An 11,615-nucleotide genomic window follows, 5' to 3' on the forward strand; every position below is an offset into this window, starting at 1 on the left:
AATCTTCTTTATAAGTTTTTCAAAAACTTTATAAACTTCTCCCCATGTGCACTCATTCTTTCTTTAAGACACATAATATAACAGTTGCCACAAATAAAAACAAATTCATTGGAAAATTTGACATTTTAGCGGGTAAACATTATGACTACCCTTGGCACCATATTTTTCATTTATATTTTCAATTCACGAAAACTGAAAGGTGTATTTTCCACTTTTTTGAATTAATTATTCTCGTTTCAGCTGTAGGAAACCTGTGTTTTTTATATTTAAGTCTTTACATTCTTTATGTACATGCCTTTAGCTACAGTTATGTTGCCGTAACACAACTTAACTTCGATGACATTTTGAAACAGAATCTCTGAAATTTAGGAAGAAATAATGCACACATTCATTTGAATGTAAGGTTGCAATAAAAATAATCCTAGCAAAGTCCTTTGCTACGAAAATTGTTTTGCTTCCTATTTACTGTATTCATTCACAGTAATTTTGAAACAGCAGAAAGATGAAAACTCAATGAATCAAAACAAGCCTCCAAAAAAAAAAAAAAATTAAAACAGTGATGGAGTTTGTTATGAGTCAGATCAGGCCATCCTGGGACCTTCAGAGAGTGATGTGATTTAACCAGTACACACCCACAAAAAAACAAAACCAGAAAGAGAAAGAAGAGAAACCTAGCAGATATTTTTAGAATCTCAGACTGATTTCTCTAACAAGGACAGTAAAACAGAGATAGGCTGGCACTTTACATGAACAAGCAATAATTTTTGAGTAGATTCGGCACATTATCATAAAGCATCTAAAATACATTATTAATCTTAACAGAATCACAGAATGGCTGAGGTTGTAAGTGACCTCTGGAGGTCTTCTGGTCCAAGCCACCTGTTCAAGATGGGCAACCTAAATCCCATTGCCTGGGACCATGTCCAGTAACACGCCTCAGAAAAATTTCTATTCAACTTAATGTTGTAGTTGGCAGCCAGCCAGCTGTGATGCTCTGTTAAAAACTGGGTTTAAAACCTCAGCAAAAAGGCATTATCTTAGCAGGACAGGTTCCATGGATCATATACACACATGTAACTGTAAAGAAAAGATAGTTTAACCTTACTTTTTAAAAGATAGTCAAGAAACTAACATGTAGAAAAGTATTAAATCCAAAGAAAGTTGTTTAATTTGCCCTTACCCTCTCTGTATTTAAGAAACACTGGGTTTGTATTTGTCTCAGCACTCCCAGCTATGTTTGCTCATGGCACAAGCCGTTTATAATTATATGATTGCATATTTTGCCACAGGATCTTGTGTCATTCAGTGCACTCAGTGGACAAACAAAGAGGCAGAATTAAAGTTAAAAGTACAATCAAAAATCTAATATGTCTTAGTTTTCAAGTACTTAGCTTTACAACACAAATAATGCTCCCTAAACATAGTTTTCATGGATGGAATAGACATACATAATCTAAGAAGAATTACAAATTAGGGTGCCTGACACTTAAAATTCTACTAATTTTAAACATGTGGACAGTGGCACTTCAGCAGAGAGCTCTCTCCCATTCTCTACTGTCTGTAGCTATTTAGTCTTGAACAGAGCTTGAGTTGAATATTCATAGAGTATGGTCCAGCAGGATGTTGTTCAGCGTTTTTTTGCTTGCTGTGTCATACTCCAGTGATTTTCCTCTCCCACTAATATAGAGAGGATTTACATTCAGAGAACTATCATATGTCCTAATCACATTTTCTTACTAGCATGACCTTTTCACATGTGGTTCACCACAGTAAATATGCAACTAAAAATTGCAGGTGAAGAGAAGATTAAGAAAAAAAATATATGCATACAGACACATACACAAAGCCAAGAGAAAATCATATCACATTGGTTTAGAAGTACATTTGCGTTCAGAAAATAAAATTATCATAATTTCCTAAAATGAATACACAGCATTTAAGATACCGATGAGGATATAAAAATCCCCGTGTAACCTTTTCAAAAGATTTGAAGTCTCAGTTTGGCTGTGCATTAACCTCTCCATATTGTGGCTTCAATCTAAAATGTCCTTAGGCTGAAGTGCCTACTGAGCAGGCACAAAAGCCTGATGGATTCATAAAAGCCAAGCCAGAACAGACATGTAATTTTGTAGGTCTGGGAGCTGCCATTTTATTTTTTCGTATTTGCCTCATATACATAGGAGGCAAGAATGTTCTAAGATAGAAAAGTCTTCTCTTGACCAGTATTTTAAAACTTGACAGAATATGCCCGAGTAACTTGTTTTACACAGACTAGGTGCATGACTAGGGGGAACTTTCTTGATGTACAAGTAGTCAATTGGTAATATTAGATGCTGTGAGCCAATTAAACAGTTTGTTTTGAAAAGTTTTGTCAACCGGAGACATGAATTCCTGCATTACAATGGGGAATACTAATGACCGCTCTCAAAGGATAAAACTCTCTGACCAAAATATTTTCAACAAGTCTCCCAAATCTATCTAAGGTTATTAGTTAGACAATACATCCGTGAAAGGCTCTAGGCAGTAATTCCTTTGACTTCTTTATCATACAGCCACAGACCATCCCTCAGTGCGGGTAGTTCTTTGACAATCATGAGTTCGTAAGCATTGAGCTCCTAATGTGGCTGTCAGGTATTACACATTTTGCACAGAAAGGTTGACTCCTAATTTCTTAAAATTAAGGGATGCTAAAAACACATCTTTTGAGGTCTATAACACCAGCCACAAGTACAAGTTAGTCTTTCAGATTTTAGTAAAGTACAGTAGTTGTCTGAATTTCATGTCTCAAAGTTTTCAGTGTTTATCAATAGATAAACGTTAGCCTGAGTATTTGAAAAGATGTGCTGCAGGGTGTCAGACATCCTCAGAGTTTGGAAAGCATTTTTTCCTCAGGTTGTTTTGACTTGGTATAGTCTCTTCTTGCTACAGTTCAGAAGTTTTAAAAAGTTGAAGTTTTTTGGAATTAATTGGTTGGTTCACTATTCTCCTTTGGCTCAGACACACCTCTGTCCTATCGCCCTTCACTGTATAGTTGTATGGATAGACAGATTGTTGTGGGGCAGAATCTCTCCTTCCCGTTTCTCTTGTAAATCCTGATCCTGGTAGTGATGCTCTGTGTGGGAGGCAGCCCCTTGGTTCATTATGAATGCTGCAATCCTATCAGAATCATGCATCCTCGCTAATACCTTGGTACAGTCACAGCGATGGACCTCTCCAGGACAAACACAGGTTGAACTAATTCTGAGTCACATTCACTGCTTCCTACGATTTTATATGCTGGAGGGATGTACAACATGCTGTCCAAAATCTTTTAGTTTAGTCTTCACCACTGTAAACAGACTGCCCTCTGGAAAATCCTCTTTAAGTGATTCCTCTTGTTTGTAGCATTCATAAGGGGATTTAACTTAATAGCAGCCATTTTAGGAAGTGACAGCTACTAAGAAACATGTGTGGACACAGACTGAAAAAAATAACTAACTAATAAAGAAGTAATTTTTTGTCTGCCCTTGCTTCGCAAACTTTCCTTGAATATAAAGAAGTTGAGGATGTTCATTCTCACCTTCATATGTAGCTATTTTGTCAAACACCTATTAATATGCAAATGCTCATAATTTGTGATTCTAGCATTTCCTTCTTCTCCATACCCTCTCTCTCTCTCTCTCTTGTGCACACACACACCCCCACCCCCATGATAAATTCTAATGATTTGATGTTAAAAAACTCTGTGTCAGTAAGGTGCCTGTGGTGCACACATTTTATACGAAAGCCAGATAAATATCAGTCAAGGCTAAATTACTGAGTCACAGGAAGCTGTCTGAGAATTAATAACTGTGTAGGGTTAGATGCTTGAAGTCCTTCCTAAGGCATGACCCAGTAGATAATAGTTTTCTTACATGGTTTGTGATATTATACTAAACAAATTTTATATAAAACTTATATTTATATATTAATTTATTATTTACTTATAATATGCATAAATATAACAATTAACAAAATTAAATAATATAGATACCATTTAAATCTTCCATGAAGCAGATTTCAACCTTAAGCTGATGAAATATACATTATGATAAGATACATTTTAATACTATAAACTGGAAATAAAAAATTTTAAAAATCCAATTCTAGAATTCTGTGATAACAATCCAGGTTCAACAACTGTTGCATTTATTCAGCCAAAATAAACCTACCTCACTAAATATCTGAAATTTTACAACTTGTGTTTCCAGCAAGTGGAATTGCAGGCATCAATTTAATCTTCTTCTGTTATACTTATTTAACTGCTGTTATACACTGTTCTAGGTGGTCTTTAAAGCTGGGAAAAAATCAAGGTCAGTATGAAATGTCTTTGCTAGATGGGTTGTGGAAGGTTGCTCACCACAGAAATAGATTTTAATTGACCTATTGATAAAATATCCCTCCTCTATTTAAATCACTTTCATTTACTAAACATATCACAGAATGCAATATTGTACATACCTAGTCAAAAACATTTTTTTCTGTGTGATCATAATGACTGAATCTGTGTAGTCAGAGTTGAAAATCAGAGCTCATTGTAGAGTGAGAGGAATATGGGTCACAAACACATGAACCATGATATGGCCAACACAGTGCCATACTGCAGGAAAATGAGGACTGTGACACCAGTTACCTTCTGTTTCATTTATGTGTTTTCCTGTAAAAGCTGCTAAGTCAATGGTGTTGCAAGACCTATACAGGATGATGGCAGCAGGTTTGCATTGCATTGCCAGTCAAAAGAAAAGCCTTCTCATTTAACTTCACTGCAGTAGATCAAGGATGATGGCATATACCCACTCATGGAACAAATTTGAAACCAAAAAATTTGCTATTGCATTACAAACACGTAGGCATCCCAGAGTAATGGGAGGATTAAAAAACAGCTCCTACACATGACAATCCAACTAAGCTGCTGTTAAAACTTTTATTCTTGCTGATAAGTTTTATTTTGTTTCTTCTAAAACTTCTGTTCTAGGACACGCAGAGCATTGAATAGGTATACTTTTAATGACTGTTACAGGAATATAAATTTATATAAAAAGTATTCAAGAAAAAAAGCTCTCTCCGGAACTGAAGAGTTCTATTAAAATATATTTGATTCTCATAGCTTTAGATAAAAGCATTCTTTATAAATTTTCTACAATTATTTTTGAACTACATTGTAAATTTCTTTGAGGCTTTTTGATTTTAAGGTTGATTTAAATCATTCCAGTTTTACCACTATTACAAGTCATAAATACATCTTTTTCTGGAAATTTTAAACCAAGTACCTGTGCTTTTCTGTGTCCTAACTGTATTTTGAAAGACTAATTTCCTCCTTAACTTAACTGATGATACATAAGCAAAGTACAGAATAATTAGCATGTTTAATTAACAAGACATGAGTCCCCATCAGACTTTATGCTTTATGAGAAGCAAAGTATTTCAGATGTAAATGTGAATTTCAGTGACAAGTAAAGCATAGTCTTGCAGAGATATCTTTAAAGGTTTGTAGTATTTCAGCTGACAATTGATGAACTGTTTAGTTAAGAAATTTAGGCAACTTTTTCTCGGTTAAGAAATTTATTCAACTTTTCTGCACAAGTGCAGAAAAAAATCACATCCAGGCTGATTCATACAAATTTATCAGAAAATAACAAGTCCATGTTTTTAGTTTGCATGATAAATATAGGAAAAAAGAAGTCAGGAGCCTCATTTTCCAGTTCCCATTTGTGGGCCCAGTTTATCTGATGCTTCTAGAGAACCTCTCAAGATATCTGTGGCATTAAACATTCAGCAGACTTAGTGAGCAAACTGAGCAAAACTCGTTGCTTCTAAACCTGAATGCAGACTGACCTGTGATCAGTTTGGAGGTGGTGCAAAATATGGCCAACATTTAACAAGTATTTCCAAGAGGAAGTACAAGGTTGTTAGAGCCTGAAGTATTTCATTTAGATTCTGCAAACACACAAGGCTCCCCAACCATACGCACTTTCTACAGAATTTACTTGTGTGATTATTTGCAAGATCATTGGGCAATTTTAGTGAGGCACAAGTATTTATCACTGGATATTTCTTTTCATAGTGGGATCCACTACAAAAACCTCAGCTCCAGCCCTGTTGGGGAGGCGTTTTGTACCTCTCCCAAAGCTGAGCGCTGCAGGGACGTACTACAGCTACTCACTGAAAGCACAGGAGAGTGGTGAGAAATAAGGTATTTCCTACATGAATGCCAGAAATTTCTTACTTCCAGGATTTTGGCAACATCCAGTCAAAGCCTGCTTGTAGTTCATACCTGGATTTGACTAGCCTTTGGGTGAGGGGTTGTACTGGAGTGAATTTACATCAGCCGAAAGATTTTCATTTGTTAAAGATCTTAACATTTAACCAGACACATACAGAACAGTGCTTTGATTGGCCTTTAGATATGCAAACCAGCACTACCAGACAGAATCAGAACAGCTTGCGTCTATTATATCCTTCAGCTTTTTCTCTTTAATCCTCATTTTGCCCTTGTAATTTCTTTCCGAATTGTGGTTCCTGCTCCAGTCAAACATATTGTGTTCAGACATGTTCTGCTATTTTAGCAAATGTTATTGGCTCTAATGAAGTCTTGTTCTCTTTAATGTAAACACTCCGCTACTTCTTAAATGCTTAGAAGGCACAGAAGTCTTCTGCTCCTTTAATGAAATGCTTTAAAAAAAAAACCAAAACAAAACAGCCTGCAGCCTTTTTTTTCTAAACTTTTGACTTTGCCCTTCTGCCTGCTGCTTTTTATTCAGTGTGCTGAAGTCTGCCCTTTAAAAGTTCACTGCATGTCACTGCTGGAGGAAGCAGGGGCAGCTGTTACTAGGATACTAAACTTAATTACGTAGCAGGCACTATCTGCTGAAGATATGTATGTGTTCACCTCATCTAGAGGTGCCCATCCTTTGATATTCACATGTGCTGTATATGGAACTAGATTATAGCAACGGAATTCAGGTATCCTTGAGGACAGAGATGGAAACTGACTGTGGTAACTAGGATACACATCCTGGTCAAGACAATGCTATTGTACAAGGACCCTTTGAGTACACAACAACCTATTTAATGTGTGTAATGTTGCGTAGTCATATATGATTTGTTGTAGAGAAGTATTTTGGAATTTAATCAAGGCTTGTGTCCTAAGCAAACCTTCGGTGATTTTAACACTAAAAAATACACCCCTAGGAGGAGATTTTAAATGCAAATATAGGTCCACCTTAGTATGAGTTACATTAAAATGAAGACATGAACAGATGAATTTTAGTGTGAGTGACCAATCAGTTATTGTAATGTGATTGTTTCTTTGTTATTGTTTGTGTAAAAGACCCTGTGTGTTTCCGAAAGGTGTGCTGGCTGTGTCAGACATCTAGCACCCAATTTTGCAAAATTGAAATAAATACAAATATCTTGACTCAGTGTGTTGACTGGCATTTTGCACACCGGGTGAAGAACCCTGATTTAGGGACAACATGTGGGTTGAAGATATGACTATGCCACTGTATTTATGTTTTTCTAACTGACTACAGGATGTGCCTCAGATTTTTTGGTCTAGTTGTTGCTGCCTTTTTACTATCATCATCCTTTACAATACAGTTCATACTGCAAAAGAAATGTGCATAGAAAGTGTTAGAGAAGCCCTCAAAATGCAGAAGGAGAGGATAAAAAAATTAAAGAATAATTTAGAAAACAATACTTACCAAGAAATTAGTGCCAGAGAGAATATGGTTTCCTACAAAACATTGCCCAACTCCAGCTCATCTCCTGGACGCATTTCTACTTGCGCTATACTGTCCCTGCAAGGCCCCGGTGGAGATAGGGATCATGCTATGAAATATGTAGCACAGAGATATCATATGGCAAAATCAGATTTTATTAGGACATAAAGCAACCCAAGCAGTAGTCCCAGAAGATTTTGTGATTCTGAGATGTGTGTCACAGTGTCTTTGCAAGATGGAAGAGGAACTTCTAGTGATCACTTCTCTGCCTGGAAAACAACCAAAATGGAGAGATTAGCTGCTTTACTTTTGAGAAAACCTGTAGCAGAGCCAGGAAATGAACCCTCAATTTCCAAATCACAGTTTTATGCTTCATCACCAAATAATCCTTTCTTCCAATGCTACTCCAAAGTCTATTTACATGGAGAGACTGATATTTGCAATGTTAATTAACCCCATACTCCCATTCCACTGCAAACACTGCAATGCCCAAGACAGCAATAGAGACACTCTGTCAGCCTGTATATTTCAATTTGTCCTAAGGATGGCAATAACTGCAAGCTACACAACAAGAGATTATTGCACTTCTTGCTGTTTTATGTATCTGTGTATCCAACAGATAGACGTGTTAATTAAACCTCAATACTTTCTCTCTCTCCATGAATATTTCAGCATAACTCACTGTAAACAAATACTTTAGAGGTTAGGTCAGTCATGCCGAGGTATCTTATATCGTAGACACAACACTAAGCTTCATGAATGGCACATTTAATATCAAAACCCACATATCTGTGTTTGATCTTCTACAACAAATACTTACACTTAAACTATTTCCAGTTATTTAGTCAGCTATTTATTTCCTGCAGTGGGTGATGCTTTGACCTTTAGATATTGGGGGTATAGGCTACAGTCTTTTATTTTTTGTTTTCTTTTAGTTGGCTAACTGTAATATGTGCTAGTACAGGAGGAAGGAACATTGAACATGCACATACCTATTTTGCAGAGGTACTTATTTTGAACTATCTGATCCATACAACAGTAAGAAGTATATTTTGCTAAATAACTGTCCTTGAATTGTTCACCCACCGAACACTGTCAAAGGCAAGGTGTAAATTAATATACATTGAGGAAATGCACTGAGTGAACTGAAATTTCAATTTTCACAGGTGACTGGAAAAAAACATTTGGGACATAGGGTCCAAAGTTTACAAAGTAGTAAGTAATTAGAAATCTCCTGTTGAGCCAGTATTTGTGGAGATCACACAGACTGTTTTGTTCTGCTCCCAAGGATTAGACTAAGGGTCCCCAGCACGCAGCTCTCTGGTGATTAACAGAATCTGCTCTGCTCCTTCCAGCAGGGCATGCTAAACGGTTGTCCATTACTTTCATCTCATAAGAAAGAGCACAGCTGAGCTTTTGACATACAAGGGTAATATATTTGTCAGTAAACTTGTATAATGTCGTATGTGCATTAGGCTCTCATCTCCCTGAGCAGCTGCAGGTCAGTTTGCTAAATGTAAACTCTTCGACAGCTACTGCCTGTACATGTCTATAAAAGTACATACCTGGCAGAAAAAAATAAATCAGCATTCTATTTTAAGTATTTTGTAATGTTGAAAATGCTTATACTAGTTAGACAGTGTCCATACAATCTTTCAAAATACCAATGTTATGCCTATATATACGTACACTAAAACCAGTTATACAGATGTTAGTATGGCCACTAGAAATGCCAGTAATGTTTCAATTTCACCTTCTAATCCTACAGAAAAGACATTGAGTTGCTGGAGCATGTCCAGAGAAGGGCAACGAAGCTGGTGAGGGGTCTGGAGCACAAGTTTTATGAGGAGCGGCTGAGGGAGCTGGGGTTGTTCAGTCTGGAGAAGAGGAGGCTGAGGGGAGACCTCATCGCTCTCTACAACAACCTGAAAGGGGGTTGCAGAGAGGTGGGTGTTGGCCTCTTCTCCCAAGTGACAAGTGACAGGACAAGACGAAATGGCCTCAAGTTGTGCCAGGGGAGGTTTAAATTGGATACTAGGAAAAATTTCTTCACCAAAAGGGTTGTCAAGCATTGGAACAGGCTGCCCAGGGAAATGGTGGAATCAACATCCCTTAAGGTATTTAAAAGGGATGTAGATGTGGTGTTTAGGGACATGGTTTAGCAGTGGACTTGGCAGCGCTAGGTTAATGGTTGAACTTGATGATCTTAAAGGTCTTTTCCAACCTAAATGATTCTATGACTCTGTGATGCCACTGCCTCACAGGCAGCTGGGTAAAATGTCAGTATTGGTTTTGTGCATCTTCGTTATACAAAATTGTACAAATACTTACTGCCTCTCAAGAAGACATAATAGCATGGTTATAAGGCAGAGGTTCAGCAAGAACTGGCTTATGCCCTGCAGACTGTGAGTTACCAGAATGTTGGCAAGTGACCATATAGACATGCCAGCTGATGTTACTAATGCCAGAGCAGTTCACACAGTCTATGACAGATGTCACATAAATATGGGTGCATTAAAAAAAGGAAATGTTATAATTTTAGCATACTACCTTTGCTTTGCAGGGCTCTAGGGGAACACTAATGGGGAAATTCTGTAGGCACAGACAAACAGGTCTTCAGTTAAACATTTTATCGAGAGTGAGGAACAAAGCTACTATTCCAGAATGACCGAGGATAGGACTATATATCAACATGGTGTGGTATGTCACATCTAAACTATAAATGCTCCACAAGAACCTGAAGTGAGAACCTCAACCTGTGTTAGATAGGTTAAACAGCTAGAATGACACGTTGAAAGTGTAAGACTTGCAAGGGTAGTCCCCACACTTAGGGTCTACTGGACACTAAGAAGACAGCTTTGAAATTGCCCTTGCAATTTCCTACTTGAGAAGGCCAATGAGATGAAGAAGCATGTCAGGAATAGTATCAAAGTTTAATAGCAGGGCCTTAATGGCACCAAATGTGCTATTAAGCACAGTTGCAGTAAAGCAACTGTGAGCAGCTTCACATAGGATAGTTCAAGGTTTCTAACTTGCAAAAGCTCTTAAAGCCATTTCAGTCCTCTCCTAACCTGATTACCATCCATTATCCCATCTCATTAAAGCCTACAATTCATGCCCTAAATATAATCTGTTAAGTCTTAAGTGTAATTTGGGTCTGTATTCTCATTGCAATTAAACGGCAATCACGAAGCTGCCAACTGGAGAATGTTTTTTATTTATTAATTCAGAGTTAGCAGTTCTCTTTATATCCCAGTGATGGCAAGCAGATCAAGTATTGTGTTTGCTACACTTGCTTGTTGGGGGGGTGGGAAGAAATAAAGAGAGAGACAGAGGGAGTAAGAAGCTGCTGGTCAACAAGTGACAGGTATTTTATAAAAAGTAGTCAAAATACAAAATACAAATACAAAACAGAAGTGTGGAAGAACATACCTCGACAACAGCACTCCTTTTGGAAACTTCCAAGTGGCTTTAGGTGTAAGAATAAGGTCTGGTATTGTGGGCACTGTCAAATTGTCAGTACAGCCTATAGCACAAAACATGAATTCTTTGTGAATTAACAATGTCACCTTCTTCAGAATTTCCAAGAGAGGTGTGGGTGGACGTCCAATCACTTGGAAAGTGAGAACGGTTGGTTGCATGGAGTGCAGCATTTGATCTATTTCTAAACTGTTAAAAATACTCTTTTTCCATGGCCATTGCACAATTGCTAAGTGTGTCTTTGCCTCAAAGGAACAAGGATAGCACAAGCCCTTTTAGAAATTCTGCAGTCTTGGCTATACATTTAGGTAAAATATGAATAAATTAAATATTGAAATGTGATTTTGAAAGAGAAAATAAAATACAAATTTATGCCACCTCTAAAGACAGAATCCA

This window comes from Gavia stellata, chromosome 5 (assembly GCF_030936135.1).
Source record: "Gavia stellata isolate bGavSte3 chromosome 5, bGavSte3.hap2, whole genome shotgun sequence".
NCBI lineage: Eukaryota > Metazoa > Chordata > Aves > Gaviiformes > Gaviidae > Gavia > Gavia stellata.